Here is a 20228-nt window from a genome sequence, read left to right on the forward strand (position 1 = left end):
GCGTAGTAGTGGAAAAAGGAATATATTCAAATATAAACTACACAGAAGCATTCTGTGAAACTTCTTTCTGATCTGAGCATTCAGCTAACAGAGTTAAACCATACTTTTGATTGAGCAGTTTTGAAACACTCTGTCTGTAGAAAATGCAACTGGACATTCGTAGCGCTAAGTGGGTAATAGTGGAAAAAAGAATATGTTCAAATATAAACTACACAGAAGCATTGTATGAAACTTCTTTCTGTTCTGTGCATTCAACTAACAGAGTTGAACCTTACTTTTGATTGAGACGTTCTGAAACACTCTTTCTGTAGAAACTGCAATTGGACATTCTGAGCGCTGGGAGGCCTATATTGGGAAAAAGAATGTCTACGAATAAAAACTACACAGAAGAATTGTGTGAAACTTCTTTCTGTTCTGTTTGTTCAATTAAAAGAGTTGAACCTTAGTTTTGATTGAGCCGTTCTGAAACACTCTTTCTGTAGAAAATGCAGGTGGAGATTCGGAGCGCTAAGAGGGTAATAGTGGAAAAAGGAATGCCTCCAAATATAAACTACACAGAATCATTCTGTGAAACTTCTTTCTGATCTGTGCATTCAGCTAACAGAGTTAAACCATACTTTTGATTGAGCAGATCTGAACACTCTTTCTGTAGAAAATGCAACTGGATATTTGGAGCGCTAAGAGAGTAGTAGTGGAAAAAGGAATATATTCAAATATAAACTACACAGAAGCATTCTGTGAAACTTCTTTCTGATCTGAGCATTCAGCTAACAGAGTTAAACCATACTTTTGATTGAGCAGATCTGAACACTCTTTCTGTAGAAAATGCAACTGGATATTTGGAGCGCTAAGAGAGTAGTAGTGGAAAAAGGAATATATTCAAATATAAACTACACAGAAGCATTCTGTGAAACTTCTTTCTGATCTGAGCATTCAGCTAACAGAGTTAAACCATACTTTTGATTGAGCAGTTTTGAAACACTCTGTCTGTAGAAAATGCAACTGGACATTCGTAGCGCTAAGTGGGTAATAGTGGAAAAAAGAATATGTTCAATTATAAACTACACAGAAGCATTGTATGAAACTTCTTTCTGTTCTGTGTATTCAACTAACAGAGTTGAACCTTACTTTTGATTGAGCCTTTCTGAAACACTCTTTCTGTAGAAACTGCAATTGGACATTCTGAGCGCTAAGAGGCCTCTATTGGGAAAATAATATCTTCAAATAAAAACTACACAGAAGCATTGAGTGAAACTTATTTCTGATATGTTCATTAAGCTAACAGAGTTAAACCATACTTTTGATTGCGCAGTTCTGAACACTCTTTCTGTAGAAAATGCAAGTGGACATTCGGAGCGCTAAGAGGGTAATAGTGGAAAAAGGAATATATTCAAATATAAACTACACAGTAGCATTCTGTGAAAATTCTTTCTGTTCTGTGCATTCAACTAACAGAGTTGAACCTTACTTTTGATTGAGCCGTTCTGAAACACTCTTTCTGTAGAAACTGCAATTGGACATGCTAAGCGCTAAGAGGCCTACATTGGGAAAAAGAATATCTTCAAATAAAAACTACAAAGATGCATTCTGTTAAACTTATTTCTGATCTGTAAATTCAGTTAACAGAGATAAAATATATTTTTGATTGAGCAGTTATGAAACACTCTTTCTGTAGAAAATGCAACTGGACATTTGGAGCGCTAACAGTGTAGTAGTGGAAAAAGGAATATATTCAAATATAAACTACACAGAAGCATTCTGTGAAACTTCTTTCTCATCTGAGCATTCAGCTAACAGAGTTAAACCATACTTTTGATTGAGCAGTTTTGAAACACTCTGTCTGTAGAAAATGCAACTGGACATTCGTAGCGCTAAGTGGGTAATAGTGGAAAAAAGAATATTTTCAAATATAAACTACACAGAAGCATTGTATGAAACTACTTTCTGTTCTGTGCATTCAACTAACAGAGTTGAACCTTACTTTTGATTGAGCCTTTCTGAAACACTCTTTCTGTAGAAATTGCAATTGGACATTCTGAGCGCTAAGAGGCCTATATTGGGAAAAATAATATCTTCAAATAAAAACTACACAGAAGCATTGTGTGAAACTTATTTCTGATATGTTCATTAAGTTAACAGAGTTAAACCATACTTTTGATTGCGCAGTTCTGAACACTCTTTCTGTAGAAAATGCAAGTGGACATTCGGAGCGCTAAGAGGGTAATAGTGGAAAAAGGAATATATTCAAATATAAACTACACAGTAGCTTTCTGTGAAAATTCTTTCTGTTCTGTGCATTCAACTAACAGAGTTGAACCTTACTTTTGATTGAGCCGTTCTGAAACACTCTTTCTGTAGAAACTGCAATTGGACATTCTGAGCGCTAGGAGGCCTATATCGGGAGAAACAATGTCTACAAATAAAAACTACACAGAAGAATTGTGTGAAACTTCTTTCTGTTCTGTTTGTTCAACTAAAAGAGTTGAACCTTAGTTTTGATTGAGCCGTTCTGAAACACTCTTTCTGTAGAAACTGCAATTGGACATTCTGAGCGCTAAGAGGCCTCTATTGGGAAAAATAATATCTTCAAATAAAAACTACAGAGAAGCATTGTGTGAAACTTATTTCTGATATGTTCAGTAAGCTAACAGAGTTAAACCATACTTTTGATTGCGCAGTTGTGAACACTCTTTCTGTAGAAAATGCAAGTGGACATTCGGAGCGCTAAGAGGGTAATAGTGGAAAAAGGAATATATTCAAATATAAACTACACAGTTGCATTCTGTGAAAATTCTTTCTGTTCTGTGCATTCAACTAACAGAGTTGAACCTTACTTTTGATTGAGCCGTTCTGAAACACTCTTTCTGTACAAACTGCAATTGGACATGCTAAGCGCTAAGAGGCCTACATTGGGAAAAAGCATATCTTCAAATAAAAACTACACAGATGCATTCTGTGAAACTTATTTCTGATCTGTAAATTCAGTTAACAGAGATAAAACATATTTTTGATTGAGCAGTTAAGAAACACTCTTTTTGTAGAAAATGCAAGTGGAGATTCGGAGCGCTAACAGGGTAATAGTGGAAAAAGGAATGTCTTCAAATATAAACTACACAGAATCATTCGGTGAAACTTCTTTCTGATCTGTGCATTCAGCTAACAGAGTTAAACCATACTTTTGATTGAGCAGATCTGAACTCTCTTTCTGTAGAAAATGCAACTGGACATTTGGAGCGCTAAGAGCGTAGTAGTGGAAAAAGGAATATATTCAAATATAAACTACACAGAAGCATTCTGTGAAACTTCTTTCTGATCTGAGCATTCAGCTAACAGAGTTAAACCATACTTTTGATTGAGCAGTTTTGAAACACTCTGTCTGTAGAAAATGCAACTGGACATTCGTAGCGCTAAGTGGGTAATAGTGGAAAAAAGAATATGTTCAAATATAAACTACACAGAAGCATTGTATGAAACTTCTTTCTGTTCTGTGCATTCAACTAACAGAGTTGAACCTTACTTTTGATTGAGACGTTCTGAAACACTCTTTCTGTAGAAACTGCAATTGGACATTCTGAGCGCTGGGAGGCCTATATTGGGAAAAAGAATGTCTACGAATAAAAACTACACAGAAGAATTGTGTGAAACTTCTTTCTGTTCTGTTTGTTCAATTAAAAGAGTTGAACCTTAGTTTTGATTGAGCCGTTCTGAAACACTCTTTCTGTAGAAAATGCAGGTGGAGATTCGGAGCGCTAAGAGGGTAATAGTGGAAAAAGGAATGCCTCCAAATATAAACTACACAGAATCATTCTGTGAAACTTCTTTCTGATCTGTGCATTCAGCTAACAGAGTTAAACCATACTTTTGATTGAGCAGATCTGAACACTCTTTCTGTAGAAAATGCAACTGGATATTTGGAGCGCTAAGAGAGTAGTAGTGGAAAAAGGAATATATTCAAATATAAACTACACAGAAGCATTCTGTGAAACTTCTTTCTGATCTGAGCATTCAGCTAACAGAGTTAAACCATACTTTTGATTGAGCAGTTTTGAAACACTCTGTCTGTAGAAAATGCAACTGGACATTCGTAGCGCTAAGTGGGTAATAGTGGAAAAAAGAATATGTTCAAATATAAACTACACAGAAGCATTGTATGAAACTTCTTTCTGTTCTGTGTATTCAACTAACAGAGTTGAACCTTACTTTTGATTGAGCCTTTCTGAAACACTCTTTCTGTAGAAACTGCAATTGGACATTCTGAGCGCTAAGAGGCCTCTATTGGGAAAATAATATCTTCAAATAAAAACTACAAAGAAGCATTGTGTGAAACTTATTTCTGATATGTTCATTAAGCTAACAGAGTTAAACCATACTTTTGATTGCGCAGTTCTGAACACTCTTTCTGTAGAAAATGCAAGTGGACATTCGGAGCGCTAAGAGGGTAATAGTGGAAAAAGGAATATATTCAAATATAAACTACACAGTAGCATTCTGTGAAAATTCTTTCTGTTCTGTGCATTCAACTAACAGAGTTGAACCTTACTTTTGATTGAGCCGTTCTGAAACACTCTTTCTGTAGAAACTGCAATTGGACATGCTAAGCGCTAAGAGGCCTACATTGGGAAAAAGAATATCTTCAAATAAAAACTACAAAGATGCATTCTGTTAAACTTATTTCTGATCTGTAAATTCAGTTAACAGAGATAAAATATATTTTTGATTGAGCAGTTATGAAACACTCTTTCTGTAGAAAATGCAACTGGACATTTGGAGCGCTAACAGTGTAGTAGTGGAAAAAGGAATATATTCAAATATAAACTACACAGAAGCATTCTGTGAAACTTCTTTCTCATCTGAGCATTCAGCTAACAGAGTTAAACCATACTTTTGATTGAGCAGTTTTGAAACACTCTGTCTGTAGAAAATGCAACTGGACATTCGTAGCGCTAAGTGGGTAATAGTGGAAAAAAGACTATTTTCAAATATAAACTACACAGAAGCATTGTATGAAACTACTTTCTGTTCTGTGCATTCAACTAACAGAGTTGAACCTTACTTTTGATTGAGCCTTTCTGAAACACTCTTTCTGTAGAAATTGCAATTGGACATTCTGAGCGCTAAGAGGCCTATATTGGGAAAAATAATATCTTCAAATAAAAACTACACAGAAGCATTGTGTGAAACTTATTTCTGATATGTTCATTAAGTTAACAGAGTTAAACCATACTTTTGATTGCGCAGTTCTGAACACTCTTTCTGTAGAAAATGCAAGTGGACATTCGGAGCGCTAAGAGGGTAATAGTGGAAAAAGGAATATATTCAAATATAAACTACACAGTAGCTTTCTGTGAAAATTCTTTCTGTTCTGTGCATTCAACTAACAGAGTTGAACCTTACTTTTGATTGAGCCGTTCTGAAACACTCTTTCTGTAGAAACTGCAATTGGACATTCTGAGCGCTAGGAGGCCTATATCGGGAGAAACAATGTCTACAAATAAAAACTACACAGAAGAATTGTGTGAAACTTCTTTCTGTTCTGTTTGTTCAACTAAAAGAGTTGAACCTTAGTTTTGATTGAGCCGTTCTGAAACACTCTTTCTGTAGAAACTGCAATTGGACATTCTGAGCGCTAAGAGGCCTCTATTGGGAAAAATAATATCTTCAAATAAAAACTACAGAGAAGCATTGTGTGAAACTTATTTCTGATATGTTCAGTAAGCTAACAGAGTTAAACCATACTTTTGATTGCGCAGTTGTGAACACTCTTTCTGTAGAAAATGCAAGTGGACATTCGGAGCGCTAAGAGGGTAATAGTGGAAAAAGGAATATATTCAAATATAAACTACACAGTTGCATTCTGTGAAAATTCTTTCTGTTCTGTGCATTCAACTAACAGAGTTGAACCTTACTTTTGATTGAGCCGTTCTGAAACACTCTTTCTGTACAAACTGCAATTGGACATGCTAAGCGCTAAGAGGCCTACATTGGGAAAAAGCATATCTTCAAATAAAAACTACACAGATGCATTCTGTGAAACTTATTTCTGATCTGTAAATTCAGTTAACAGAGATAAAACATATTTTTGATTGAGCAGTTAAGAAACACTCTTTTTGTAGAAAATGCAAGTGGAGATTCGGAGCGCTAACAGGGTAATAGTGGAAAAAGGAATGTCTTCAAATATAAACTACACAGAATCATTCGGTGAAACTTCTTTCTGATCTGTGCATTCAGCTAACAGAGTTAAACCATACTTTTGATTGAGCAGATCTGAACTCTCTTTCTGTAGAAAATGCAACTGGACATTTGGAGCGCTAAGAGCGTAGTAGTGGAAAAAGGAATATATTCAAATATAAACTACACAGAAGCATTCTGTGAAACTTCTTTCTGATCTGAGCATTCAGCTAACAGAGTTAAACCATACTTTTGATTGAGCAGTTTTGAAACACTCTGTCTGTAGAAAGTGCAACTGGACATTCGTAGCGCTAAGTGGGTAATGGTGGAAAAAAGAATATGTTCAAATATAAACTACACAGAAGCATTGTATGAAACTTCTTTCTGTTCTGTGCATTCAACTAACAGAGTTGAACCTTACTTTTGATTGAGACGTTCTGAAACACTCTTTCTGTAGAAACTGCAATTGGACATTCTGAGCGCTGGGAGGCCTATATTGGGAAAAAGAATGTCTACGAATAAAAACTACACAGAAGAATTGTGTGAAACTTCTTTCTGTTCTGTTTGTTCAACTAAAAGAGTTGAACCTTAGTTTTGATTGAGCCGTTCTGAAACACACTTTCTGTAGAAAATGCAAGTGGAGATTCGGAGCGCTAAGAGGGTAATAGTGGAAAAAGGAATGCCTCCAAATATAAACTACACAGAATCATTCTGTGAAACTTCTTTCTGATCTGTGCATTCAGCTAACAGAGTTAAACCATACTTTTGATTGAGCAGATCTGAACACTCTTTCTGTAGAAAATGCAACTGGATATTTGGAGCGCTAAGAGAGTAGTAGTGGAAAAAGGAATATATTCAAATATAAACTACACAGAAGCATTCTGTGAAACTTCTTTCTGATCTGAGCATTCAGCTAACAGAGTTAAACCATACTTTTGATTGAGCAGTTTTGAAACACTCTGTCTGTAGAAAATGCAACTGGACATTCGTAGCGCTAAGTGGGTAATAGTGGAAAAAAGAATATGTTCAAATATAAACTACACAGAAGCATTGTATGAAACTTCTTTCTGTTCTGTGTATTCAACTAACAGAGTTGAACCTTACTTTTGATTGAGCCTTTCTGAAACACTCTTTCTGTAGAAACTGCAATTGGACATTCTGAGCGCTAAGAGGCCTCTATTGGGAAAATAATATCTTCAAATAAAAACTACACAGAAGCATTGAGTGAAACTTATTTCTGATATGTTCATTAAGCTAACAGAGTTAAACCATACTTTTGATTGCGCAGTTCTGAACACTCTTTCTGTAGAAAATGCAAGTGGACATTCGGAGCGCTAAGAGGGTAATAGTGGAAAAAGGAATATATTCAAATATAAACTACACAGTAGCATTCTGTGAAAATTCTTTCTGTTCTGTGCATTCAACTAACAGAGTTGAACCTTACTTTTGATTGAGCCGTTCTGAAACACTCTTTCTGTAGAAACTGCAATTGGACATGCTAAGCGCTAAGAGGCCTACATTGGGAAAAAGAATATCTTCAAATAAAAACTACAAAGATGCATTCTGTTAAACTTATTTCTGATCTGTAAATTCAGTTAACAGAGATAAAATATATTTTTGATTGAGCAGTTATGAAACACTCTTTCTGTAGAAAATGCAACTGGACATTTGGAGTGCTAACAGTGTAGTAGTGGAAAAAGGAATATATTCAAATATAAACTACACAGAAGCATTCTGTGAAACTTCTTTCTCATCTGAGCATTCAGCTAACAGAGTTAAAACATACTTTTGATTGAGCAGTTTTGAAACACTCCGTCTGTAGAAAATTCAACTGGACATTCGTAGCGCTAAGTGGGTAATAGTGGAAAAAAGAATATGTTCAAATATAAACTACACAGAAGCATTGTATGAAACTTCTTTCTGTTCTGTGCATTCAACTAACAGAGTTGAACCTTACTTTTGATTGAGCCGTTCTGAAACACTCTTTCTGTAGAAACTGCAATTGGACATTCTGAGCGCTAGGAGGCCTATATTGGGAGAAACAATGTCTACAAATAAAAACTACACAGAAGAATTGTGTGAAACTTCTTTCTGTTCTGTTTGTTCAACTAAAAGAGTTGAACCTTAGTTTTGATTGAGCCGTTCTGAAACACTCTTTCTGTAGAAACTGCAATTGGACATTCTGAGCGCTAAGAGGCCTCTATTGGGAAAAATAATATCTTCAAATAAAAACTACAGAGAAGCATTGTGTGAAACTTATTTCTGATATGTTCAGTAAGCTAACAGAGTTAAACCATACTTTTGATTGCGCAGTTGTGAACACTCTTTCTGTAGAAAATGCAAGTGGACATTCGGAGCGCTAAGAGGGTAATAGTGGAAAAAGGAATATATTCAAATATAAACTACACAGTTGCATTCTGTGAAAATTCTTTCTGTTCTGTGCATTCAACTAACAGAGTTGAACCTTACTTTTGATTGAGCCGTTCTGAAACACTCTTTCTGTACAAACTGCAATTGGACATGCTAAGCGCTAAGAGGCCTACATTGGGAAAAAGCATATCTTCAAATAAAAACTACACAGATGCATTCTGTGAAACTTATTTCTGATCTGTAAATTCAGTTAACAGAGATAAAACATATTTTTGATTGAGCAGTTAAGAAACACTCTTTTTGTAGAAAATGCAAGTGGAGATTCGGAGCGCTAAGAGGGTAATAGTGGAAAAAGGAATGTCTTCAAATATAAACTACACAGAATCATTCGGTGAAACTTCTTTCTGATCTGTGCATTCAGCTAACAGAGTTAAACCATACTTTTGATTGAGCAGATCTGAACTCTCTTTCTGTAGAAAATGCAACTGGACATTTGGAGCGCTAAGAGCGTAGTAGTGGAAAAAGGAATATATTCAAATATAAACTACACAGAAGCATTCTGTGAAACTTCTTTCTGATCTGAGCATTCAGCTAACAGAGTTAAACCATACTTTTGATTGAGCAGTTTTGAAACACTCTGTCTGTAGAAAATGCAACTGGACATTCGTAGCGCTATGTGGGTAATAGTGGAAAAAAGAATATGTTCAAATATAAACTACACAGAAGCATTGTATGAAACTTCTTTCTGTTCTGTGCATTCAACTAACAGAGTTGAACCTTACTTTTGATTGAGACGTTCTGAAACACTCGTTCTGTAGAAACTGCAATTGGACATTCTGAGCGCTGGGAGGCCTATATTGGGAAAAAGAATGTCTACGAATAAAAACTACACAGAAGAATTGTGTGAAACTTCTTTCTGTTCTGTTTGTTCAACTAAAAGAGTTGAACCTTAATTTTGATTGAGCCGTTCTGAAACACTCTTTCTGTAGAAAATGCAAGTGGAGATTCGGAGCGCTAAGAGGGTAACAGTGGAAAAAGGAATGCCTCCAAATATAAACTACACAGAATCATTCTGTGAAACTTCTTTCTGATCTGTGCATTCAGCTAACAGAGTTAAACCATACTTTTGATTGAGCAGATCTGAACACTCTTTCTGTAGAAAATGCAACTGGATATTTGGAGCGCTAAGAGAGTAGTAGTGGAAAAAGGAATATATTCAAATATAAACTACACAGAAGCATTCTGTGAAACTTCTTTCTGATCTGAGCATTCAGCTAACAGAGTTAAACCATACTTTTGATTGAGCAGTTTTGAAACACTCTGTCTGTAGAAAATGCAACTGGACATTCGTAGCGCTAAGTGGGTAATAGTGGAAAAAAGAATATGTTCAAATATAAACTACACAGAAGCATTGTATGAAACTTCTTTCTGTTCTGTGTATTCAACTAACAGAGTTGAACCTTACTTTTGATTGAGCCTTTCTGAAACACTCTTTCTGTAGAAACTGCAATTGGACATTCTGAGCGCTAAGAGGCCTCTATTGGGAAAATAATATCTTCAAATAAAAACTACACAGAAGCATTGTGTGAAACTTATTTCTGATATGTTCATTAGGCTAACAGAGTTAAACCATACTTTTGATTGCGCAGTTCTGAACACTCTTTCTGTAGAAAATGCAAGTGGACATTCTGAGCGCTAAGAGGGTAATAGTGGAAAAAGGAATATATTCAAATATAAACTACACAGTAGCATTCTGTGAAAATTCTTTCTGTTCTGTGCATTCAACTAACAGAGTTGAACCTTACTTTTGATTGAGCCGTTCTGAAACACTCTTTCTGTAGAAACTGCAATTGGACATGCTAAGCGCTAAGAGGCCTACATTGGGAAAAAGAATATCTTCAAATAAAAACTACAAAGATGCATTCTGTTAAACTTATTTCTGATCTGTAAATTCAGTTAACAGAGATAAAATATATTTTTGATTGAGCAGTTATGAAACACTCTTTCTGTAGAAAATGCAACTGGACATTTGGAGCGCTAACAGTGTAGTAGTGGAAAAAGGAATATATTCAAATATAAACTACACAGAAGCATTCTGTGAAACTTCTTTCTCATCTGAGCATTCAGCTAACAGAGTTAAACCATACTTTTGATTGAGCAGTTTTGAAACACTCTGTCTGTAGAAAATGCAACTGGACATTCGTAGCGCTAAGTGGGTAATAGTGGAAAAAAGAATATGTTCAAATATAAACTACACAGAAGCATTGTATGAAACTTCTTTCTGTTCTGTGCATTCAACTAACAGAGTTGAACCTTACTTTTGATTGAGCCGTTCTGAAACACTCTTTCTGTAGAAACTGCAATTGGATTTTCTGAGCGCTAGGAGGCCTATATTGGGAGAAACAATGTCTACAAATAAAAACTACACAGAAGAATTGTGTGAAACTTCTTTCTGTTCTGTTTGTTCAACTAAAAGTGTTGAACCTTAGTTTTGATTGAGCCGTTCTGAAACACTCTTTCTGTAGAAACTGCAATTGGACATTCTGAGCGCTAAGAGGCCTCTATTGGGAAAAATAATATCTTCAAATAAAAACTACAGAGAAGCATTGTGTGAAACTTATTTCTGATATGTTCAGTAAGCTAACAGAGTTAAACCATACTTTTGATTGCGCAGTTGGGAACACTCTTTCTGTAGAAAATGCAAGTGGACATTCGGAGCGCTAAGAGGGTAATAGTGGAAAAAGGAATATATTCAAATATAAACTACACAGTTGCATTCTGTGAAAATTCTTTCTGTTCTGTGCATTCAACTAACAGAGTTGAACCTTACTTTTGATTGAGCCGTTCTGAAACACTCTTTCTGTACAAACTGCAATTGGACATGCTAAGCGCTAAGAGGCCTACATTGGGAAAAAGCATATCTTCAAATAAAAACTACACAGATGCATTCTGTGAAACTTATTTCTGATCTGTAAATTCAGTTAACAGAGATAAAACATATTTTTGATTGAGCAGTTAAGAAACACTCTTTTTGTAGAAAATGCAAGTGGAGATTCGGAGCGCTAAGAGGGTAATAGTGGAAAAAGGAATGTCTTCAAATATAAACTACACAGAATCATTCGGTGAAACTTCTTTCTGATCTGTGCATTCAGCTAACAGAGTTAAACCATACTTTTGATTGAGCAGATCTGAACTCTCTTTCTGTAGAAAATGCAACTGGACATTTGGAGCGCTAAGAGCGTAGTAGTGGAAAAAGGAATATATTCAAATATAAACTACACAGAAGCATTCTGTGAAACTTCTTTCTGATCTGAGCATTCAGCTAACAGAGTTAAACCATACTTTTGATTGAGCAGATCTGAACACTCTTTCTGTAGAAAATGCAACTGGATATTTGGAGCGCTAAGAGAGTAGTAGTGGAAAAAGGAATATATTCAAATATAAACTACACAGAAGCATTCTGTGAAACTTCTTTCTGATCTGAGAATTCAGCTAACAGAGTTAAACCATACTTTTGATTGAGCAGTTTTGAAACACTCTGTCTGTAGAAAATGCAACTGGACATTCGTAGCGCTAAGTGGGTAATAGTGGAAAAAAGAATATGTTCAAATATAAACTACACAGAAGCATTGTATGTAACTTCTTTCTGTTCTGTGTATTCAACTAACAGAGTTGAACCTTACTTTTGATTGAGCCTTTCTGAAACACTCTTTCTGTAGAAACTGCAATTGGACATTCTGAGCGCTAAGAGGCCTCTATTGGGAAAATAATATCTTCAAATAAAAACTACACAGAAGCATTGTGTGAAACTTATTTCTGATATGTTCATTAGGCTAACAGAGTTAAACCATACTTTTGATTGCGCAGTTCTGAACACTCTTTCTGTAGAAAATGCAAGTGGACATTCTGAGCGCTAAGAGGGTAATAGTGGAAAAAGGAATATATTCAAATATAAACTACACAGTAGCATTCTGTGAAAATTCTTTCTGTTCTGTGCATTCAACTAACAGAGTTGAACCTTACTTTTGATTGAGCCGTTCTGAAACACTCTTTCTGTAGAAACTGCAATTGGACATGCTAAGCGCTAAGAGGCCTACATTGGGAAAAAGAATATCTTCAAATAAAAACTACAAAGATGCATTCTGTTAAACTTATTTCTGATCTGTAAATTCAGTTAACAGAGATAAAATATATTTTTGATTGAGCAGTTATGAAACACTCTTTCTGTAGAAAATGCAACTGGACATTTGGAGCGCTAACAGTGTAGTAGTGGAAAAAGGAATATATTCAAATATAAACTACACAGAAGCATTCTGTGAAACTTCTTTCTCATCTGAGCATTCAGCTAACAGAGTTAAACCATACTTTTGATTGAGCAGTTTTGAAACACTCTGTCTGTAGAAAATGCAACTGGACATTCGTAGCGCTAAGTGGGTAATAGTGGAAAAAAGAATATGTTCAAATATAAACTACACAGAAGCATTGTATGAAACTTCTTTCTGTTCTGTGCATTCAACTAACAGAGTTGAACCTTACTTTTGATTGAGCCGTTCTGAAACACTCTTTCTGTAGAAACTGCAATTGGATTTTCTGAGCGCAAGGAGGCCTATATTGGGAGAAACAATGTCTACAAATAAAAACTACACAGAAGAATTGTGTGAAACTTCTTTCTGTTCTGTTTGTTCAACTAAAAGAGTTGAACCTTAGTTTTGATTGAGCCGTTCTGAAACACTCTTTCTGTAGAAACTGCAATTGGACATTCTGAGCGCTAAGAGGCCTCTATTGGGAAAAATAATATCTTCAAATAAAAACTACAGAGAAGCATTGTGTGAAACTTATTTCTGATATGTTCAGTAAGCTAACAGAGTTAAACCATACTTTTGATTGCGCAGTTGTGAACACTCTTTCTGTAGAAAATGCAAGTGGACATTCGGAGCGCTAAGAGCGTAATAGTGGAAAAAGGAATATATTCAAATATAAACTACACAGTTGCATTCTGTGAAAATTCTTTCTGTTCTGTGCATTCAACTAACAGAGTTGAACCTTACTTTTGATTGAGCCGTTCTGAAACACTCTTTCTGTACAAACTGCAATTGGACATGCTAAGCGCTAAGAGGCCTACATTGGGAAAAAGCATATCTTCAAATAAAAACTACACAGATGCATTCTGTGAAACTTATTTCTGATCTGTAAATTCAGTTAACAGAGATAAAACATATTTTTGATTGAGCAGTTAAGAAACACTCTTTTTGTAGAAAATGCAAGTGGAGATTCGGAGCGCTAACAGGGTAATAGTGGAAAAAGGAATGTCTTCAAATATAAACTACACAGAATCATTCGGTGAAACTTCTTTCTGATCTGTGCATTCAGCTAACAGAGTTAAACCATACTTTTGATTGAGCAGATCTGAACTCTCTTTCTGTAGAAAATGCAACTGGACATTTGGAGCGCTAAGAGCGTAGTAGTGGAAAAAGGAATATATTCAAATATAAACTACACAGAAGCATTCTGTGAAACTTCTTTCTGATCTGAGCATTCAGCTAACAGAGTTAAACCATACTTTTGATTGAGCAGTTTTGAAACACTCTGTCTGTAGAAAATGCAACTGGACATTCGTAGCGCTAAGTGGGTAATGGTGGAAAAAAGAATATGTTCAAATATAAACTACACAGAAGCATTGTATGAAACTTCTTTCTGTTCTGTGCATTCAACTAACAGAGTTGAACCTTACTTTTGATTGAGACGTTCTGAAACACTCTTTCTGTAGAAACTGCAATTGGACATTCTGAGCGCTGGGAGGCCTATATTGGAAAAAGAATGTCTACGAATAAAAACTACACAGAAGAATTGTGTGAAACTTCTTTCTGTTCTGTTTGTTCAACTAAAAGAGTTGAACCTTAGTTTTGATTGAGCCGTTCTGAAACACACTTTCTGTAGAAAATGCAAGTGGAGATTCGGAGCGCTAAGAGGGTAATAGTGGAAAAAGGAATGCCTCCAAATATAAACTACACAGAATCATTCTGTGAAACTTCTTTCTGATCTGTGCATTCAGCTAACAGAGTTAAACCATACTTTTGATTGAGCAGATCTGAACACTCTTTCTGTAGAAAATGCAACTGGATATTTGGAGCGCTAAGAGAGTAGTAGTGGAAAAAGGAATATATTCAAATATAAACTACACAGAAGCATTCTGTGAAACTTCTTTCTGATCTGAGCATTCAGCTAACAGAGTTAAACCATACTTTTGATTGAGCAGTTTTGAAACACTCTGTCTGTAGAAAATGCAACTGGACATTCGTAGCGCTAAGTGGGTAATAGTGGAAAAAAGAATATGTTCAAATATAAACTACACAGAAGCATTGTATGAAACTTCTTTCTGTTCTGTGTATTCAACTAACAGAGTTGAACCTTACTTTTGATTGAGCCTTTCTGAAACACTCTTTCTGTAGAAACTGCAATTGGACATTCTGAGCGCTAAGAGGCCTCTATTGGGAAAATAATATCTTCAAATAAAAACTACACAGAAGCATTGAGTGAAACTTATTTCTGATATGTACATTAAGCTAACAGAGTTAAACCATACTTTTGATTGCGCAGTTCTGAACACTCTTTCTGTAGAAAATGCAAGTGGACATTCGGAGCGCTAAGAGGGTAATAGTGGAAAAAGGAATATATTCAAATATAAACTACACAGTAGCATTCTGTGAAAATTCTTTCTGTTCTGTGCATTCAACTAACAGAGTTGAAACTTACTTTTGATTGAGCCGTTCTGAAACACTCTTTCTGTAGAAACTGCAATTGGACATGCTAAGCGCTAAGAGGCCTACATTGGGAAAAAGAATATCTTCAAATAAAAACTACAAAGATGCATTCTGTTAAACTTATTTCTGATCTGTAAATTCAGTTAACAGAGATAAAATATATTTTTGATTGAGCAGTTATGAAACACTCTTTCTGTAGAAAATGCAACTGGACATTTGGAGTGCTAACAGTGTAGTAGTGGAAAAAGGAATATATTCAAATATAAACTACACAGAAGCATTCTGTGAAACTTCTTTCTCATCTGAGCATTCAGCTAACAGAGTTAAACCATACTTTTGATTGAGCAGTTTTGAAACACTCTGTCTGTAGAAAATGCAACTGGACATTCGTAGCGCTAAGTGGGTAATAGTGGAAAAAAGAATATGTTCAAATATAAACTACACAGAAGCATTGTATGAAACTTCTTTCTGTTCTGTGCATTCAACTAACAGAGTTAAACCTTACTTTTGATTGAGCCGTTCTGAAACACTCTTTCTGTAGAAACTGCAATTGGACATTCTGAGCGCTAGGAGGCCTATATTGGGAGAAACAATGTCTACAAATAAAAACTACACAGAAGAATTGTGTGAAACTTCTTTCTGTTCTGTTTGTTCAACTAAAAGAGTTGAACCTTAGTTTTGATTGAGCCGTTCTGAAACACTCTTTCTGTAGAAACTGCAATTGGACATTCTGAGCGCTAAGAGGCCTCTATTGGGAAAAATAATATCTTCAAATAAAAACTACAGAGAAGCATTGTGTGAAACTTATTTCTGATATGTTCAGTAAGCTAACAGAGTTAAACCATACTTTGATTGCGCAGTTGTGAACACTCTTTCTGTAGAAAATGCAAGTGGACATTCGGAGCGCTAAGAGGGTAATAGTGGAAAAAGGAATATATTCAAATATAAACTACACAGTTGCATTCTGTGAAAATTCTTTCTGTTCTGTGCATTCAACTAACAGAGTTGAACCTTACTTTTGATTGAGCCGTTCTGAAACACTCTTTCTGTACAAACTGCAATTGGACTTGCTAAGCGCTAAGAGGCCTACATTGGGAAAAAGCATATCTTCAAATAAAAACTACACAGATGCATTCTGTGAAACTTATTTCTGATCTGTAAATTCAGTTAACAGAGATAAAACATATTTTTGATTGAGCAGTTAAGAAACACTCTTTTTGTAGAAAATGCAAGTGGAGATTCGGAGCGCTAAGAGGGTAATAGTGGAAAAAGGAATGTCTTCAAATATAAACTACACAGAATCATTCGGTGAAACTTCTTTCTGATCTGTGCATTCAGCTAACAGAGTTAAACCATACTTTTGATTGAGCAGATCTGAACTCTCTTTCTGTAGAAAATGCAACTGGACATTTGGAGCGCTAAGAGCGTAGTAGTGGAAAAAGGAATATATTCAAATATAAACTACACAGAAGCATTCTGTGAAACTTCTTTCTGATCTGAGCATTCAGCTAACAGAGTTAAACCATACTTTTGATTGAGCAGTTTTGAAACACTCTGTCTGTAGAAAATGCAACTGGACATTCGTAGCGCTAAGTGGGTAATAGTGGAAAAAAGAATATGTTCAAATATAAACTACACAGAAGCATTGTATGAAACTTCTTTCTGTTCTGTGCATTCAACTAACAGAGTTGAACCTTACTTTTGATTGAGACGTTCTGAAACACTCTTTCTGTAGAAACTGCAATTGGACATTCTGAGCGCTGGGAGGCCTATATTGGGAAAAAGAATGTCTACGAATAAAAACTACACAGAAGAATTGTGTGAAACTTCTTTCTGTTCTGTTTGTTCAACTAAAAGAGTTGAACCTTAGTTTTGATTGAGCCGTTCTGAAACACTCTTTCTGTAGAAAATGCAAGTGGAGATTCGGAGCGCTAAGAGGGTAACAGTGGAAAAAGGAATGCCTCCAAATATAAACTACACAGAATCATTCTGTGAAACTTCTTTCTGATCTGTGCATTCAGCTAACAGAGTTAAACCATACTTTTGATTGAGCAGATCTGAACACTCTTTCTGTAGAAAATGCAACTGGATATTTGGAGCGCTAAGAGAGTAGTAGTGGAAAAAGGAATATATTCAAATATAAACTACACAGAAGCATTCTGTGAAACTTCTTTCTGATCTGAGCATTCAGCTAACAGAGGTAAACCATACTTTTGATTGAGCAGTTTTGAAACACTCTGTCTGTAGAAAATGCAACTGGACATTCGTAGCGCTAAGTGGGTAATAGTGGAAAAAAGAATATGTTCAAATATAAACTACACAGAAGCATTGTATGAAACTTCTTTCTGTTCTGTGTATTCAACTAACAGAGTTGAACCTTACTTTTGATTGAGCCTTTCTGAAACACTCTTTCTGTAGAAACTGCAATTGGACATTCTGAGCGCTAAGAGGCCTCTATTGGGAAAATAATATCTTCAAATAAAAACTACACAGAAGCATTGTGTGAAACTTATTTCTGATATGTTCATTAAGCTAACAGAGTTAAACCATACTTTTGATTGCGCAGTTCTGAACACTCTTTCTGTAGAAAATGCAAGTGGACATTCGGAGCGCTAAGAGGGTAATAGTGGAAAAAGGAATATATTCAAATATAAACTACACAGTAGCATTCTGTGAAAATTCTTTCTGTTCTGTGCATTCAACTAACAGAGTTGAACCTTACTTTTGATTGAGCCGTTCTGAAACACTCTTTCTGTAGAAACTGCAATTGGACATGCTAAGCGCTAAGAGGCCTACATTGGGAAAAAGAATATCTTCAAATAAAAACTACAAAGATGCATTCTGTTAAACTTATTTCTGATCTGTAAATTCAGTTAACAGAGATAAAATATATTTTTGATTGAGCAGTTATGAAACACTCTTTCTGTAGAAAATGCAACTGGACATTTGGAGCGCTAACAGTGTAGTAGTGGAAAAAGGAATATATTCAAATATAAACTACACAGAAGCATTCTGTGAAACTTCTTTCTCATCTGAGCATTCAGCTAACAGAGTTAAACCATACTTTTGATTGAGCAGTTTTGAAACACTCTGTCTGTAGAAAATGCAACTGGACATTCGTAGCGCTAAGTGGGTAATAGTGGAAAAAAGAATATGTTCAAATATAAACTACACAGAAGCATTGTATGAAACTTCTTTCTGTTCTGTGCATTCAACTAACAGAGTTGAACCTTACTTTTGATTGAGCCGTTCTGAAACACTCTTTCTGTAGAAACTGCAATTGGACATTCTGAGCGCTAGGAGGCCTATATTGGGAGAAACAATGTCTACAAATAAAAACTACACAGAAGAATTTTGTGAAACTTCTTTCTGTTCTGTTTGTTCAACTAAAAGAGTTGAACCTTAGTTTTGATTGAGCCGTTCTGAAACACTCTTTCTGTAGAAACTGCAATTGGACATTCTGAGCGCTAAGAGGCCTCTATTGGGAAAAATAATATCTTCAAATAAAAACTACAGAGAAGCATTGTGTGAAACTTATTTCTGATATGTTCAGTAAGCTAACAGAGTTAAACCATACTTTGATTGCGCAGTTGTGAACACTCTTTCTGTAGAAAATGCAAGTGGACATTCGGAGCGCTAAGAGGGTAATAGTGGAAAAAGGAATATATTCAAATATAAACTACACAGTTGCATTCTGTGAAAATTCTTTCTGTTCTGTGCATTCAACTAACAGAGTTGAACCTTACTTTTGATTGAGCCGTTCTGAAACACTCTTTCTGTACAAACTGCAATTGGACATGCTAAGCGCTAAGAGGCCTACATTGGGAAAAAGCATATCTTCAAATAAAAACTACACAGATGCATTCTGTGAAACTTATTTCTGATCTGTAAATTCAGTTAACAGAGATAAAACATATTTTTGATTGAGCAGTTAAGAAACACTCTTTTTGTAGAAAATGCAAGTGGAGATTCGGAGCGCTAAGAGGGTAATAGTGGAAAAAGGAATGTCTTCAAATATAAACTACACAGAATCATTCGGTGAAACTTCTTTCTGATCTGTGCATTCAGCTAACAGAGTTAAACCATACTTTTGATTGAGCAGATCTGAACTCTCTTTCTGTAGAAAATGCAACTGGACATTTGGAGCGCTAAGAGCGTAGTAGTGGAAAAAGGAATATATTCAAATATAAACTACACAGAAGCATTCTGTGAAACTTCTTTCTGATCTGAGCATTCAGCTAACAGAGTTAAACCATACTTTTGATTGAGCAGTTTTGAAACACTCTGTCTGTAGAAAATGCAACTGGACATTCGTAGCGCTAAGTGGGTAATAGTGGAAAAAAGAATATGTTCAAATATAAACTACACAGAAGCATTGTATGAAACTTCTTTCTGTTCTGTGCATTCAACTAACAGAGTTGAACCTTACTTTTGATTGAGACGTTCTGAAACACTCTTTCTGTAGAAACTGCAATTGGACATTCTGAGCGCTGGGAGGCCTATATTGGGAAAAAGAATGTCTACGAATAAAAACTACACAGAAGAATTGTGTGAAACTTCTTTCTGTTCTGTTTGTTCAACTAAAAGAGTTGAACCTTAGTTTTGATTGAGCCGTTCTGAAACACTCTTTCTGTAGAAAATGCAAGTGGAGATTCGGAGCGCTAAGAGGGTAACAGTGGAAAAAGGAATGCCTCCAAATATAAACTACACAGAATCATTCTGTGAAACTTCTTTCTGATCTGTGCATTCAGCTAACAGAGTTAAACCATACTTTTGATTGAGCAGATCTGAACACTCTTTCTGTAGAAAATGCAACTGGATATTTGGAGCGCTAAGAGAGTAGTAGTGGAAAAAGGAATATATTCAAATATAAACTACACAGAAGCATTCTGTGAAACTTCTTTCTGATCTGAGCATTCAGCTAACAGA

Source organism: Symphalangus syndactylus, chromosome 14 (assembly GCF_028878055.3).
Source record: "Symphalangus syndactylus isolate Jambi chromosome 14, NHGRI_mSymSyn1-v2.1_pri, whole genome shotgun sequence".
Classification (NCBI taxonomy): Eukaryota; Metazoa; Chordata; class Mammalia; order Primates; family Hylobatidae; genus Symphalangus; species Symphalangus syndactylus.